The sequence below is a fragment of the Notamacropus eugenii genome, chromosome 5 (assembly GCF_028372415.1).
Source record: "Notamacropus eugenii isolate mMacEug1 chromosome 5, mMacEug1.pri_v2, whole genome shotgun sequence".
NCBI lineage: Eukaryota > Metazoa > Chordata > Mammalia > Diprotodontia > Macropodidae > Notamacropus > Notamacropus eugenii.
In genome coordinates, this window is record NC_092876.1 from 206,460,821 (window position 1) to 206,478,749 (window position 17,929).

Consider the following 17,929-nt stretch of genomic DNA (forward strand, 5'->3'; position numbering starts at 1 on the left):
ATCACCACCACCACCACCACCATCACCACCACCACCACCACCATCACCACCACCATCACCACCTCCACCACCACCACCATCACCACCACCATCACCACCACCACCACCACCACCATCACCACCACCATCACCACCTCCACAACCACCACCATCACCACCTCCACAACCACCACCACCACCACCACCATCACCACCTCCACCACCACCACCACCACCTCCACCACCATCACCACCACCACCACCACCACCTCCACCACCACCACCATCACCACCACCACCACCACTACCACCATCACCACCACCATCACCACCTCCACAACCACCACCATCACCACCTCCACAACCACCACCACCACCACCACCACCACCTCCACCACCACCACCACCACCACCACCACCACCACCACCACCACCACCATCACCACCATCACTACCACCACCTCCATCACCACCACCACCACTGTCCTAACCAAAGACAGGAATCTGGCCTTTACACTCTTAAATGGCCTTAGATTTATAGTGACATCAGTGCTTTTCTAGTCACCCTTGCCAAGAAAACTTTAAAGAATGAAATACCCCTCCAGTAGTGAAGCCCAAGCAGATCCTTCCAATGCCTCTCATTGCCGTGAGGACAACTGCATTGAAATAAGTCCTTTAGAACCGAGCACCCTCACTGTCCAGCACACGGGGCGGGTGCATATCAATGATACTTTTCTTCAGCAGTATAGATTTAATGGAGGCTATGTCTGGCCTGAGGAATTTAAGGATTCAATTTGCTTTTTGAAGACATTAACCCAGCTACAAGAATTAATTTCATTTCTGCGTGGATCATTTACAGGACTTATCTCTGAGTTCGGCATGTGTTGCTAGTCTCATTTTTAAAATGTTTATTTGCATCACCCTGGCTACAAAGTAGCGCAATTATTTGCCATGAAGTGAATTAACACATTTTGCCACTTAATTGTTGTACTTTTTTATTTTTTGAAGGGGAGAAAAAGTCTGGTACAGTTTCTGGTTTTTATCATCACTTGCTGACCTGGATCTATGTCCTTCTTCTCTGACTTTTAAAGTACCTTTCTGTATACAGCTGCTTTGGCAAGGCAGGAATCAAACTGACAGCCTGTCTGGGGAGGCAGACTCAGATACCAGCCTAAAGAGACACCGAGTGACATTTCACAGGCTGAAGTGCGAGGCCCTCCTTTCAATCTTCCTCAGCTGGCACGGATTTCTGCTGCCGCAGGGCTCCAGTACCAGACAGCAGAGGGCCTGAAGTAGCAAGCATGAGGGCCTGCGAGGTAATTGGGACTGACAGAATGTTTGCCTGCCCCACAGATTCCTCTTCGACAGGCAGCCAAGTTTAATATATCCCATGGGAGTCTAGGCACATATATTTTTTCTTTCTTTTTTTTACTCTCATTCAACTATATCACTTGGTCTGTGATCAGCAGGGGGCATGAAAATCATTTTGTTTTCCTTTTCCTTGGATTATGGTTTAACATAAGGGACACTCCTGCACAAGGTAGGAAAGACCCTAGAGCTAAAAAGTGTTCCATTCAAAGGAGGGAATCCATTCTGAATGACTGAGTATCTTTAAGGTGTTACTCATAATCTGCTATTACATACTAGGGTGTGGTGAAAGGTATGGGGTGGGGACAGACCGATAATAAGGCCAGACTCACTGTCAGGTTTTCAGTTTTGGCATTCGTCAAGTAAGATAAACTGTCCATTATGTGGAGGAACTCAGATTTCAAAAATAGCGACTAAGAAAGGTTCTTACATGGAGTAAAGTTGTGTAACCTCATATTGGGGAAGAATTAATAATGCCTGACATTTACACAGTGCTTTAAAGTTTATGAGGCATTTTTCATGTGTGATATCATTTAAGCTTCAATAACTCTATGAGCAAAGTACTACAGCTATTAATAATGACCCCCTTATTCAAATGAAGAAGTGAAGCTCATAGGTCAAATGATTTGCTCATGGCCATAGGGCTAGGAAATGTCATTAATGAAAGTTGGACTCAGGCTGCCTGACTCTGAGTCTAGCAGTCTATCCCCTATGATGCACTCCTCCCACCCTTCTGTGAACCTGATTATATGATTAGGGTTGTTCCTGGAGCTGGCCAGCACAAAGCAGATAGCTGTGAAGTCATTCTCTTCTACGGACAATCCTAGAATCTGGGCTGCTTGTAACCTCTGGAGCATTTTTCTGTTACCCTGAAAGGCAGGATAAAGATCTTCTGGATCTGAGGGCTGGGAAGACACAGAGAGTGTATTCAGAGGCTTGTCATTCTATTTTCAAGTGACCTTTTAGAAAGATTCATCCATCCAAAAATATTTATTGTACACATTTATGTTCTCAGTACTTGCTGTAGGCAGTGTGGGGACCAGAAAATTGATGCAAGTAATTATAACGGTTGGCCCCAAGGCTCCAGGAGGTTTACAGTCAAGTCTGGAGAGAGGAGATACTTTCTTATGCACCTCAAAATATTTCCTTATCCACAGTATTATTGCCACTTCTCCCATTTTAGAGGAAGATGTATTCCTTTCTAAGGCTACTATTCTTCTTTCACACAAACTGTTCATTTCAAACCTTTGAACCTTCTAAGTTCTTGAATCTCTCATTCTTTACTGTTTCTTTTCTGCCTAAAAATGTCTATGAGCCTCTCATCATGACAACATAGAGCTATAAGTCCCTTTCTCACTCATGCCATCCCTGCAACACTGAAAAAAGCAAAACAAAACAAAAAACAGAAATATCCTAAGTTTAAGGTACTCTGTGGATCATCAATCTCCACCTAAAATCATGACCCAAAATAATCAGTCAGAAAACATATTATTGCTTCAAACAAAAGACATTTACTCAAACAGCATCGCAGATAAATGACAAGTTTTTCCAAGCATACATGGGATGCACTCGTTCACAGATTTGTTGTTGTTTACTCATTTCAGTTGTGTCTGACTCTTTGTGACACTATTTGGGGTTTTCTTGACAAAGATACTGGAGTGGTTTGCCAGCAATTCTACAGCAATTTTATAGATGAGGAAACTGAGGTAAAAAGAGTTAAGTGACTTGCTCAGGATAATATAGCTAGTAAGTGCCTGAGGCTAGATTTGAACACAGGAAGATGAGTCTTCTTGACTCCAGACCCAGCTCTCTATCCACTGTGCCACTTAGATGCCTTTCACAGGTTACCGTTCTACAAGTGGGAGATGATTCATATACAAAGATCATATATTAATAATAATAAATGCCTAGCATTTGTGTAGTATTGTAAAATTTGCAAATAACTTTATTCTCACAACAACCTATGACATAGGTGCTGTTATTATTATCCTCATTTTACAAATGAAGAAACTGAGGATTCAAGGGGTTAAGTGACTTGCCTAGGATCACACTATTGGTAAGTGGCCAAAGCAACATTTGAACTTGAACTTCCTTATTTCAAGTCCAGTGCTCTATCCCCTATGCCAGCCTAGCTACTCACCTTATGTAACAAAGGAACGTATGTGGATGATACACACATAGGTAATACTTTCAGTCAGGGAATATTAGGGAGGAACACACGTCAAGAACCTTTGTAGCCAGAGCATGAACGCAGAGGATACGTGTGATAAGTGAATTGAGGTTTCTAGTGTCGTGACATTATTCTTTGTGGCTCTCAGCTGAGCTGAGTACTGGGTCTCTGTTAGCTACTGTTATCTCTGTTATTAGGTTATATTATAACATATATATTATATAACTATAGCTATATCTATATATAGCATATATATAGATATATGGATGTAGATATATAGACGTGTGTGTGTGTGTGTACAATTTGTACACACACACATACACAGAAAAAGTGTGTAAAGGATAAGGCTACAAGGCCCAATTCATTTTTCACTCTCTCTACCAGACTGGTGTACAAATAAAGTTGAGCTAGAGCAAAATTTAGTGAAAAAGGACAAGCCGGCTATTGCCTTCCATTATTCTTATTGAATAATAATTTTTTCCCAGCATTTTATAAATGTAGGTTTAACTTATGTATTTTAGTTCCTTGATTTGAATTCTGGATTTTCTATTTTATGATATTGATTTATTTTCCTATTTTAATTTAGTGCCTGATAATTTTAGCAATTACAATTTATAGTATAATTTGAAATATAACAGTTTTCTCTCCCATGATTTTTTTTCTCCTTATAATTCCCGTAATAGTACTGCCCATTGCTTTTTCATACACATTGTATTGCCATTTTATCCAATTATATGATTGAGTTATTTTGACTGGTATAGCTTTAAATCTGTAAATTAGTTTAGGTAGTATTGAGCTAGCCATATACACGGGTTATTCCTCTATTTGTGAAGTTCTTTCTTTATTTCTTTTAATGTTGTTTTATAGTTGTATTTCGTTCTTGAAGAGTACCAAAATGACATCCCTGTCTGACTCTAGCTGATCAGATCAATATGAGCTCAGAAGGCTCCACCACAAATCAGACACAAGTAGTCCAAATCGTTGTCTTTATATAACTGTGGTGAACATTGTAACAGTCTGCTATCCAAATATCCAATGGATATTTAATTCATTTTTGTTATTATAATTTCTGTGTGTTATATATAAAATTGCAGATCCCCTTTGTGAGTTTATCTCATTGCCTGCCGTCTTGCTGAAGTCATTTGTTACCTCAGTCTTTTTGCTGAATCTCTTGGGTTTTGTAAATAGTCGATGATGTCAGTTGTCAACAGCAGTATTTTAGCCCAACCTTTCCTAGTGCTTATTCCTTTCATACCTTTCTCTTACCTTATTGCTAAGTTAGCTTTTCTAGAACTATGCTGAATATCAGTGATGATAACACTCAACCCTTCTTTATATTTTTATTTTTAGTGATAATGACTCTAATACTACTAGACTGTGGTCTTAGTTTCAAATACATTTTTTATTGTGTTAAGGTAAGCCTTTTATTCACATACTTTTTTAGTATCTTTTTGAAACATAAATATCTATTATATTTTATCAGTCTCTTGCTGCATCTGTTGATATAGTCTTATGATTTTATAGCTTTTTCTTATTGGTTTATTATAACAATTATTATTTTATAATATAATTATATATTATTACAATATGTAAGTACCAGTTTTATTTTATCAGTTATTTTCCTGATACCAAACTCCATACTTCTTGTCTAAATTCTATGTGATTGTAATGATAATTTTCATACATTGCTAAATTCCATTTACCAGTATTTCATTTGATATTTTTTGCATTCTATGCCTTTGAAATATTCTATAGTTTTAATTTTCTACTTTAAAATTACAAGTTTTGGAAATTAAAAGCCATGTTTACCTAATATAATTAAGTCAGATAGCATCTTTTTCTATATTTGAAAAGCTTGTGTAATACAAGCTTTCTTTTCTTTAAATGTTTGAGAGAATTCACTTGTAAACTTATTTGGTCACAGTGTTTTAAGATTTGGAACAGGAAGCATCCTTTAAAATTATTTAGTTTAACTTCCTCATTTTAAAGAGAAAGAAACCGAGAGTAAAGAGTTTAAGTGACTTTTTCAAGGTCATATGGATAGCAAATCACAGTAGTTTTGACATTATACCATGCTGGGCTTTTATTGTGGTAGTTAATTAAATGTCTCCTTAATTTCTTTTCCTGAGATTGGTTTTCTTAATTATCTGTTTCCTGTTTTATCAATGTCAATATTTTAAAATATTCGTTCATCTCCTTTATGTTCTCAACTTTTTGAGTTGCTCATTATTGTCTCTAATAGTTTTTTATAGTTATATATAGTTTTAAAAAATCTGCTTTTTCTCAATTACACATAAAATGATTTTTATATTTGTTTTAAAAATTTTTGAATTTCAAATTCTCTCCCTTTCCTCTTTCCCTTAGCTACATTACAAAATAAAACAGACCAAAAAAAAGGCTAAATAAGAAAAATAAAGTTTAAAAAAGTGTGCTTCAATCTGCATTCAGTCTCCATTAGTTCTTTCTCTGGAGGTGGATGATATTTTTATCATAAGTCCTTCTGAATTTTCTTGGATTATTGTATTTCTGGGAATTGCTAAGTCATTCACAGGTGATCATCATACAATATTGCTCTTATTGTGCACAAAGTTCTTCTGATTCTGCTCAATTCACTTTTCATCAGTTCATATGAATCTTCCCAGGTTTTTTTGAAAACATCCTGCTCGTAATTTCTTAAAGTACAATAATATTCCACCACAAGCATGAGCCACAATTTGTTCAGCCATTTGCCAATTTATGGGAATCCCCTCAATTTCTAATTCTTTGCCACTAGAAAAAGAGCTGCTATAAATATTTTTGGACATATAGGTCCTTTTCCTTTTTCTTTGAGCTCTTTGGGATACAGAGCTAGCAATGGTGTTAATGGGTAAAAAGGTATTTTATAGCTCTTTGGATATAGTTCCAAATTGCTCTCCAGATCTAATAGTTCTAAAAACTCTTCATATTTCAGTCAATAAGGCAATCAGCATTTACTGTTTTCCAAACGCCAGTCTGTGGATATAAATACAAAAACAGTAGCTGGTCTACCCTCAGGAAGTTTATGTTCTTCTAGGGGGATAGAGAATGTTCACAAACAAGTAAATACAGTCTCTCTCTATAATACACACATAGTGATTTAATTTTTTTTTGTGTAAACCAGTTAGTTGTTAAAAAATAGATGTGAACTCCTTGAGGACAAGGATTTTTGCTTTTATCTTTGTATGATCATCACCTAGCATAATACCTACCACACAGTAGGAACTTAATAAATATTTTCATTAAATTAAATATTCAACATTTTTGTTAAGCATAATATAATTTCTTTGTTCTTTGTTAATATTTTTCTATCCAAATCATACTTTGACAGAGATAATCACTGCAACTTCAGATTTTTAAGAACTACCTGTGGCATGATTTTATGAAATAACAAGAAATAATAAAATAAAGTTGAAAGAATGAAAACTATAGAAGAAAATGTGAGAGATCTCATAGCAGGAACAACTAATCTGGAAAACAGATCATGGACAGATCACTTAAGAATCACTGGTCTTCCTGAAAGCTGTGACCAAAAAATGAACCTAGATATCATATTTCAAGAAATGATAAAAGTGCTCAGATCTCTTAGAATCAAAGGGCAAAGTGTACATAGAGAAAATCCAGTGGGTACCTCTTGAAATTCCAGAATAAAACTCTAACGAGCATTACAGCCCAAATCCTGAATTTCCACTTTAAAGTCAAAATACTACAAACAATCAGAAATAATTCAAGTACTAAGGAACACAGCAAAATTCATACAAGATATAGCAGCCACCACTATTTGTGTATATCCATATGGGAACATGGGGGCAAAGGCTATGGGATGGGGAATAGCACCAGCGGAGAAGTGAAAGATGGCTGGCCTGGGCCCTTGCTCAGAATGGAGGTTCTGGAAGAAACTCACCAATTGGAGAAGGTGGTGTGTGTGTCTTTGTACACGTACACTCAGAGGTAGTTTAATACAATGTAAAAAGAGTTGATCTTTGAGTTGGGAAGACCTTGGTTTGAGTCCTACTTCTGACGCATACTGGCTCTCTGGAGATCTTGGGCAGGCCACTCAACCTTTCAGGGTTTCAGGTAAATCTCTAAGAATATTTCCAAAGAAGGTGCTGATCTGCATTTCTAGGGGGTATTTCCTCACCAGAATTTCCCTTGAACAATAAAAGCACAGATTCAACTCTATTGTACTGGGGACTTAAACAGCATTGGTTTCTTTTTGAGCTTTGGTCAAGGTCAACCCTAGACAAAACTGTGAAGCAGCTGACCTTTGTCTTTGGTGCTTCTGAGAGATCATGTGGCAAATTGCAAGGAGTTTTTGACTTTGCATCAGTAGAGAGCCAGGCCAGAATTCTACCTCTAATACTTATTAACTGTGTGAACATAGAGCAAATTTCTTTCAGAGTATGTTTCATCATCTGTATCATTGGAAAGTAATAACAGCTGCAGGATCTACTTTATAGGATTATTGTGAGGATCAAATGAGTTTTAAAAGCTTTAAAATACAATTGTCAGTTACTGTTATTTTGAATTCTCACCTGCCCAGGTCTTCTTCGCCCTTTCCCATAAAAGTGTCCAGAACTCATACACTCTCTAACTCTAACAGGATTTGCTGTTGTGGTGTTCCTTTTGAGTCTGCCATCCTTCTAGATTTCTCTCTATTCTTCCTTCTATCCATTCCTGAAACCTCCTTATCTCTTTACTTCAGGGGCCTAGGCTGTTAAGTGACAACTGCATGAACTGATAAAAATCCATAGATACTAATTCATCAGTTGCTCTAAGTAGTCTCTTGGGTATTTCAGAGGAAATCAGCACATTTAACAGATCTCCCCATTCCTCCATCAGTGAAGGTGCTTCCTTATTATGGCCATCTTCTCTAGGTGAATGGGAACTAGGAGTTTGGAATGAACTTCTGACTCATGTCTAAATGCAGATTGAACAGTTTACAAAGCTGTTTATTACTCCACTTACCTGCCCTTAACTCTAGTTTCCTACAGTCTTAAATATTCCTTTCACTCCTGAAGTGAGGAGATTGCAGGATTGACTCTTCTGCTACCAAAACCTCCTCTACAATGAGTAAGTTGAGTGTATCTGGAGCCTTCCTTGGAGGCTATTTGGATATACCCAACAGTGGTGTAAACATGTTGTTTTTCCTTCTAGGTATGGTCTATTTTAACAAGTTTCTTCTGGAGATGAAGCCTTCATGTAGCATTTCGCAAAGTGTTCAAGGTATCCTACCTGATGTGAGGAGGGATTCCTGTAATAAAATTATGTTAGATATATTTTTCATATAAAATATTTTATATGAGATTATCTCCACACACACATATATGCAGTTGGAGTATGCAAAGACAGATGGGTAGGAGAAAAATACAGAGAGATCAATGTCATAGAAGCCAAGGGAAGAGAGTGTATGAGGTAGCAAAGGAGTGCTGACAGTGTCTTAAGCTGCAGAGAAATCAATTGGAATGAGGATAGAGGAAAGGACCCTAGGTTTAGCAGATCACTGGTAAATTTGGAAGGAGAAAATTTGGGTGAGTGGTGGTATCAGAAGACGGGATCCAAAGGGACTAAAAAGTGAATGGGAGATGGGAAATGGATGCAACAAAGGGATTGGACCTTTTCCAGGAAATATTAGTAACTTAAAGAATAGTTTCTAAGGTGAAAATTTTCCCCTGTAATGGGAAAAAGATATTTTTGGTCGTATGGGACCTTGTGGCATTACTTAAATTATAACACAAAGGAAGCTACTTCTGCCCAGCTCTGATTTTGTGTATTTTAGTTAGAGTCAGTGAGGTTGTAGAGTTTGAATCCTGAGATAAAATGTAAGTGTCTGGACGAAGGGGTAGGCATGGTTGGATTGCATTTTGCATCATCAGAGGGGGGGCCAGCAGAAAATTCAGAAGAAGGAAAAGAGTGAAGAGAAATTGAAGTGTACATCCAGTTTATGAGAAACAACATGACTGCTGGTATGTTTAACCTCTCCATGAAAGATAAGTGTTGAAATCCATTTGGGAAACTGATGGACAAAATCAAGGAAAAATAGCAATGATGATCTTTCTGATACTGTGGAGACCATGATCTCCCACATCAGTAGACGGCGATGACTCTTACAAAAGACAAGAAGCAGAATTCCAAGATCAAAACCTTATTTTCTAGGTCTCATTTGCAGAAAACACTCCTTCTATTGTCTATGTCTCTGTTTTCTATAGCTAAGCCAAACACACTTTATCCAGAAGACTCAATTCCAGTGAGAGGAGGATGATAAAATGGATCAATCCTCTTTTCCCTCAAAGATTATGTCTCACAGCAGAACAGAAAATGCAGATCCCAAGCAGCTAAGACAAACCAACTTCCCCTTTTCAAAGATGGAAGTGATGTCCTTTTTTGGGGAGGGGGTGGCCTTCAATTTGAGGATGATCATCACTTCTATCTAATATGTTTATCAACGGGAATCACATTTTTGGAGCAAACAGCCCCCAAATGAGACTGTGCTAAAGGACAGTACCCCATTTTATTTCCTATCTCTTCAACCACTTGTTTTCTTCTAGAGAAAAGCATTTGCTTTCACCCACAGAGTGATGATGAAGTCACAAGTCCATTGAAGTGTTTGGAGTATGGTTCTGAAGTCAGGACACTATAGTTTGTGATTCTCAAGAAAAGCAAGGGGACCTGGAAAGAACTTCTATTAATACATCTTTCAACTCTTCTCAAATTTTGAGCTTCTGAATTAAGTCTGGGTAGGATGAAATGGAACGTGGTTCTTGCAGCATTTTTCATGTCTCCTAGGTTTAGCATTCAAAATGTTTTCAAAGTTCATGTGGTCAACTTACATGCCAGGGATTCTCCACATATTCCTGTGATTTTGTGAGTGATTTATCTATTAAATGTAGCAGTGATGGAAAACTATGCAGATACTACTTCCTTTTAAGGTCACTAAACCAAGCTGGATTACAGAGCGTGTTGTGTTTTAAATAGGAAAGTTTATTTATGGAAAATGCATTATGCCTGTGCTGGTAGCCAATAAGGTAATATTTTGCATGACTACAAATAGTGAGGATTTGGTGCTATTGAATTCCCAGGAAAATGTAAGATTATATAAGAGCAATCTGAAGTTTCCAAATAAATTCTTCCTTTGATTGACTATTTAATTACCATGACATTTATGCCTGCTTCTTCTACAACCTTAGCCATTTAGACACAGATTTATTTTTATGATCCACATATACAGTACTTAAAATCTAAGTGTTCCTTTGGGCCTTAATTACAGTACCTTTAGAATTTAATGTACCCACCACCTGTTGGCTTGCTACTAAGGTTAAGAGATGTCTCCTTAGCAATTTCTGCTTCTTTGGAATTTTCATCCCCAATGGATAGAAGCAGCTGTGAAAATAAGTATTTGTCACACGCATTTATATCCTATAAGAAATTTTGGAGTGGGTCTAATGAAGGTCAAGCTAAAAAAAGTGTATTTTTAAAAAAATCAAATTATCCTTTCTATTTCTTTCTGGCTTGGTTGACATGGGAATTTCTGCCCATGGGGAAATTTATTAAATGGGGCTGGTAAGGAAGGGTATGATTACCCTTAAAAACCTCACCACCATATTCATAATGCCAGAATTGAAAAGGGATCTCAGTATATACCTAATGCAGCCTCAATATGTAAAAACAATCAACATCTTCAGCATTTTCTACAGACCTGCAACATGGTCATCCTTCCCTTACTTAACTGTCTCTGATGACATAAGAATCCAGAGCCTCTTGATGTAGCCCATTTTGTTTGTATATAGCTTTAATTATTAGGAAGTTTTCCCTCTACATCAAAATGAGATTTACCACTTTGTAACTTCTACCCATTTCTCTTGAGTCATGCTGTTCCAGGTCAAGCAGATCAAGTCCAATGTTTCTTTCACATGTCAGCCATTCATATCCTTTTTAATGCCTACTCTCTTTGTGACCATTGGCAGATCACTTACCTTCCCTGGGCCTCATCTGTAAAAAGAGGCCATTGGTTTAGTTGGCTTTTGAGGTGCCTTTCAGTCCTAGATTTTTGAAATGAAATATTTTCAATTTATTTCTTCAACCAATCCTTCCATGGCAAGAATATGGGGCCTTTCCCAAGTTGACTGGTTTTCCTCTGAAAAGTATTCAGCTTTTTAATATCCTTTCACACCAGACATTTATATAGCACTTAAAATTTTACAAATTCCTTTCTTGCTTCATCTGAGAAGAGTAAACTGCATGTTAGCTAGAAAATTCAAGTAAAATCATCACTATTTTATAAAGAATCTGTTATTCGGAGACTTGTGCAGTGTAATAAAAAATGAGCATCAGAACCGGGATACCAACCCAGGACCCTTAAGTCCAGATCTTATACTTCTTATCATAACATGGCGCCATGTCAGGCTGGTGGGGGAAGGACAGTAAAGGGAGCCTGAACACTATGAGGGAAGCTATTGGGAGTTTTCTTAGCCCAAAGGTTTTGGAGAACCATATACAAGGCTAATCTTTTGTAGTTTTCTTTTTCACATCATTAATCTACTTAGGTGGAGAGAATATTCACACCAAGAGATAATTGATTGATATACATTTTGAAACTCAGATTATTAACTTATAGTATAGAGGTTATGGAAGATAATGCTTTCTGCATGGGCAATACTTATGTTCTAACAGAGACATGTCGTTCTATTGGCATGGAGAATTCTTAGGTGAGGAAGCTTTGAGAGGCAGTGAATGAAATGCTGGGCCTGGAGTCAGGAAGTCCTGAGTTCAAATTTGGCTTCAGATACTTAGTATCTATGTGACCCTGGACAATTTACTTAATCTCTATTTGCCTGAGAAGCTTTTCTGCAACCTTTAGTGTTGGTTGCTGGAGCACTGAGAAACAAGACTTGAACCCAGGTCTTTTTGACTCCAAGGTTGCCTGTCTTTTCTACGTACTCATAAAACCATAATAATAATTTACATCTTGAAAAAAAACTACAGAAAAAATTTGCCTGCTATAGTATTTATCATTTTAGAAGGGTCCTGGAATTCATGGAAAGTTTTGTGACATACTAGATTGCAACAACTTTAGAGAGGAGAGAATCTAATACTCCTGGGCAGTGCAGTTCATACCTAGATAAATATACAGAAGACTCCTTTTCATGTAGGCTCCCTGACTTCTAGCCCAGTGGTAGGAATTTGGGTTGAAGCACCAGTTGCTCAGGTTGCCACAACAACAAGAAAGCTATTTAAAGCACAGTGCTTTACTTATGCCAAAGTCATGGCTCTAATCGCTGTCTGGTCAGTTAGGTTTAATCTACTGCTAGACTCCATCTCTAATTCTGGCCATCTACATTGTAAATGGATATTGTCCTTTTGAAAAGGGGTCAGGAGAATATGAATGGTATGGTGCAAGTCATTACCCATCCTGGAAAACAATTCAGCACTCAGCACCCTGACAATGTCATTAGTGCCATCACATATGAGTGAGAGAATTATTATTTAATAATAACATAGAAATGGTACAGCATGATGGCACAGTGTGTAGAGAGCCAGGATTGGAGTCAGGAAGACGAGTTCAATTTCAGCCTCAGACACCTGGTCAAGTCACTTAACCCCATTTGCCTCAGTTTCCTCATCTGTAAAATGAGCTGGAGAAGGAAATGACAAAACCATTCCAGTATCTGCTGTGAAAACCTCAAATGGGTCATGAAGAGTTGGACAGGACTGAAGTGGTTCAACAACAACAAAAACAGAGAAATATTTGTCATACTTTTTAAAATGGGTGACATACATGCTCCTTTTTCTTTTCTTACCAGACCTTGGACCCTGAAATCCTGAGTTCTGATAGGTTCCCAGGACCAGGCCTCCATGCCACTTTCCAGCTACTCCCAAACCATGTTGCCTGCTCTAGTCATCCTCCTCATCCCCTTCCTCCCCAAGAACTTGGACTCTGCACCTGGGCTCTGATAAATGAGCATTTGTCTTACATTGCACTGAATCGCTTTTTCACATCACTTTCCTGTCACTTCTGAACCAAGTAGAAATCTTGCTCTCCCTGTTCCAGGTCCCCCTTTGCTTCTTGAGAACAGAAACAATACCTTAACACAGTGCTGATGTATAGGCAGGTTGGTCAGTCTCATTCAGAACTTTAAAACATGAATACTAAATAATGATACAGAATAACAGTTAAGTCTATCAAGTTGTGCATTGTTCAATATTGTGGAAAAAAGGCAATCATAACCTATTTGGGACTTAAAAGTGTTCCCCAAACAAAGCTTCATTCCAGCAGAGTTGAAAATGAAGTAGAAACTTAACATTTATTTAGTGAATGATTAAATTCCAGGGCCCCTAATGATACACATTGTTTGTCTGTGTTGATCAAATTAACTGTGTAAATGCCATTCCTCTACATTACCTTGTATTCTAACAAGAGCACAGTAGCTAGTATACAGCATTGTCATTCAATGGTTTCAGTTGTGTCTGACTCCTTGTGACCCGGTGGACCTCTGTTCATGGGGTTTTCTTGGCAAAGATACTTTGCCATTTTCTTTTCCAGTAGCAAACAGAGATTAAGTGACTTGCCTAAGGTTATATAGCTAGGAAATTTCTGAAGCTGGATTTGAACTCAGGTCCTCCTGACTCCAAACCTAGTGCTCTATCCACTGTGCCACCTACCTGCCTGTTAAATACTGTAGTTGAATTGTTCATATCCAGGTCAATTCTTAAGATGACAATAAGCAAATCATTGCTAAAGAGCCTGGACTGAACTAGAACAAGACTCTAGATGCTGTCATAGTCTTAGTGGAATGGAGAATTGGGGGAATTAGTTACATAATTTGGATAAAACAAGGAAGGGATTTTTAACATGCTTTAAATTTCATTTAAATTGGATATTCAGTGTTGCTGAATCCACACTGACTTTATTAACTACACACTTTTCTAGTTCTCTGCTTCATTTAGCCTACTATGGAGAGACCACTAAACAGATAACTATTAGAAAAACTGACACAGAGTCATTTTTTAGAAATAATAGTTTTAAGTAAATAGATGAACTATTTTGGATGGTTTTGTGGAACAGAATATAAAAAACACAAGAATCCCATTTGAATAATGAATAAAGGTATGAAATAATTTCATATTATGGAATGGATTCTAAAAAGAGAGGGAGAGAGAGAGAGAGAGAGAGAGAGAGAGAGAGAGAGAGAGAGAGAGAGAGAGAGAGAGAGAGAGAAGCCACTTTTCCAGAGCTAAAGACAGCTAGGAAAACAGATGTTTGAAAAGATTGATATGAAAGAAATTTTCTTTGGGAAGAGTGTTATTGTATTTAACTTGAAACAGGGCCTCCCAGGCTAAATAGAAGGCTTAGTATAATAAAAATTTATAACTAGTAAGCTCAAGCATGTCAAAGAATACCTCAGGCTCCTGTGTTCTAGGCATATTTTATTCCTTTTGCCTAATAAAACAAGGGGTTTGTTTAAGTTGATCTCTGAGATTCCTTCCAGCTCTAACATTCTATGATACCTAATTCACTTTGAATACATTAGACTTTCTGTTATCCTGCACAGTTAGAGAATGAAGTGTTACAAATAAGCTAACTGTTCTGGTTAATAGAGAGTTGCCATACTGCACATAAATTACCAACTTTCAAAGAATGAGGTTATCATCAAAACATGAAAAATTATAACTAATGTAATTTAATCTTTACTGATGATCTCAAAGACCCTTCAGCATTTGGCAATGCCTCAACATCTTCATTTCAAATGTCATTTATCATTGTATGCCTCCACAGAATGCATGTAAACACATTTATTAAACATTTGCGATGGGCAGACACTATATGAAGCTCTGCGGATAGAAATATGAAAAGTAGGACAATTCTTGCCCTCAAGTCTACTCTGATCCATTATCAAGTCACAAAGTGGCCCTAGTTTATTGAAGGCTTTGTCAACAGAGTGCAAACTCTGACAGGTTCTACAAAGCTGAAAGAGTTTGGAAAATCATCCCACTGAGAGACAATCCCAGTATCGAAGGATCAGATTATCTAAGGACTGAAGGTTTATCACCAGAAGGTTAGCCACTAGATAATAAAATTTTTGGTCGTAGAAACCTGTGAAAGAGATACAAAATAAAATAGGAGAAGGTACTTAACTGACCTTCTCTACATGTGTGGGGTTTTCTTGGGAGAGATACTGAAATGGTTTGCCATTTCCTTCTCCAGCTCACTTTACGGATGAGGAAACTGAGACAAAAAAGTTAAGTGACTTGCCCAGAGTCACTTGGCTCCTAAGTATCTGAGGCTGAATTTGAATCCTGAAGATGAATCTTCCTGACTTTAGGCCTAACACTCTATCCACTGTGCCATCTAACTGCTGCTTGATTGATTGTTTGAATTGAAATTATACAGAATTTTTAATAACTGAAAGCTGTGTTCTGATGTAAAATGCCATTTTTTTTAGGTTGACATTCTGCTGATAAAGCAATATGTGCCTCACTGAAAATCATGATGTCAGAAAAAAACCAAAAAAGTCGGGTGACTCAAAGTGCAGTGAAGGTCAAATGATGGATCCAAGAACACATTACCAATTTCAGAAGAGAAAAGGAATAAAAAAGATGATCATGAATATTTGTGACCAGAAAATGATTTGGGTGCATAATGGAGTAAGAGTGATGCTACACTACTGTTCACAAAAGATTAAATCAGAAAAAGGCCTCCACCTCCAAACCACACAAAATAGACCTTCTGTGGAGGCTCTATGGATAGACAGGGAGAAGAATCTTCCTTAATGCCCAGTGGAAGTAACAATAAGAGATCATGGAGCTTCTGAAGTTATAGGAACAAGCTTCATTATACAATAGATACATAGTAGCAGGAAATGCAGAGTTCTGGTTAAAGAGATCAGGGCTAATGTGCTCTATCTAGCCCCCTACAGACATTATTCAGCATAGAGTTTGGCCATTTCTTTCCTAGTAGGTGAATTGGATTAATTGACTTCATTGTTCAACAAGGGGCCTCCGGAGGCAGTATTGTTCTCTTGGCCACTTGTCCATGTTTGGAGGAAATTCTTGGTCAGTTACATGTTGAGCTGGATGGGCTCTAAGGACTGTCACTTTCAACCTGGCCATTCTTCTTCTGGAAGAAGAAGATAGCACTGCTCACCTAACAGTGAATATAACACAGTGTCAGTCTGGGAATGAACTAGTTGGCTGCAAACTACATGGCAGACCCTCTGAAGCAACACATTTGCTGGCTCCACTAGCCATTCTGTCCTTTATTGATATATTGCCTAAGGAATGCACTGGCTTGTCGCCTGCCTGAGAAGTGAGCATGCTCCTCCCTTCCTGTGTAGAGCAATGGAGGGATGCCAAGGGCATTTTTTCCTCCACAGTATAATGGCAGCCCATTTCTACCTTATGGCTGATTATTCTATCAGACCAAGGAACAATATGTCAAATTCATTATGCACTCAGGCTTTCCTGGGAGGAATCCCACAGTGTCTGATATGCCATTTTTTTTTTTTTGGAGGCATAAGAAAAAAGTGTCCCTACGGCCCTTCTCACACAGGGCTATGCTGTCTTGTCTAAGGGTGAGCATAGAGTGGAAAGGAGGGACAGGGCAGTAAAGCCACTGAATTATAGGAACTATATTCACATAAAAACACTTTCTCATTTGATGTCACAACAGTCTAAACTTTTTGCAGCTGCCTCAGGAGAGAATCTTAGATAAGGTACATTTTGTTCTTTTTTATTTTTTAAAAATTGTAATTTTATGTGATATTTATGCGATACATTATTATTTTTGAGATACTTTATGTATTTGATTCCATTTGTGAAGTACATTACTCTCATTTTACAGATGAGGAAAGTAAAGTCTAGAAGGTTCAAGTGATTGGCCAAAGACATACATAAAAGGGATAACCCATATCTACTGTGACATTCCAGTTGACTTCAACCTCATTGAAAGCAGGGATTGTTTTTCTAACATGAAAAAATGCTACTAGGTCCTAGGAGTTGGGTCCCTGTTCTTTATCCACTAAGGATCTCCTCCCTTTATTCTGCAGCAATGAACTCAGTGATGGAGGAGTTTAGTTTCCAATGGGCAGAATTTCAGGTTTCTTTTTCTCACACTCTTTTCCTCAATAGTGTATACTGGGATCCCAGGGAAAACTTGCTTAAAACTTTGGGGGCCATCTCCACTTGTTCTGATCTGTATCTGGCCATTGGAGAGAGTGAGGCTGGTGACTTTGCACAGCTCTGCCTCACTGAAATCCAATTCACTTGTAAGTCATGGTATCATCTTCCTGATGCCATTGTTCTCTTTGAGAACAAAGGACAAGCCACAATAGCTTAAAGCTTCATTGTGGTCTATATCCAGGATGTTCCCAAATGGTAAAGTTGAAAGGCACTCAAAGTTCA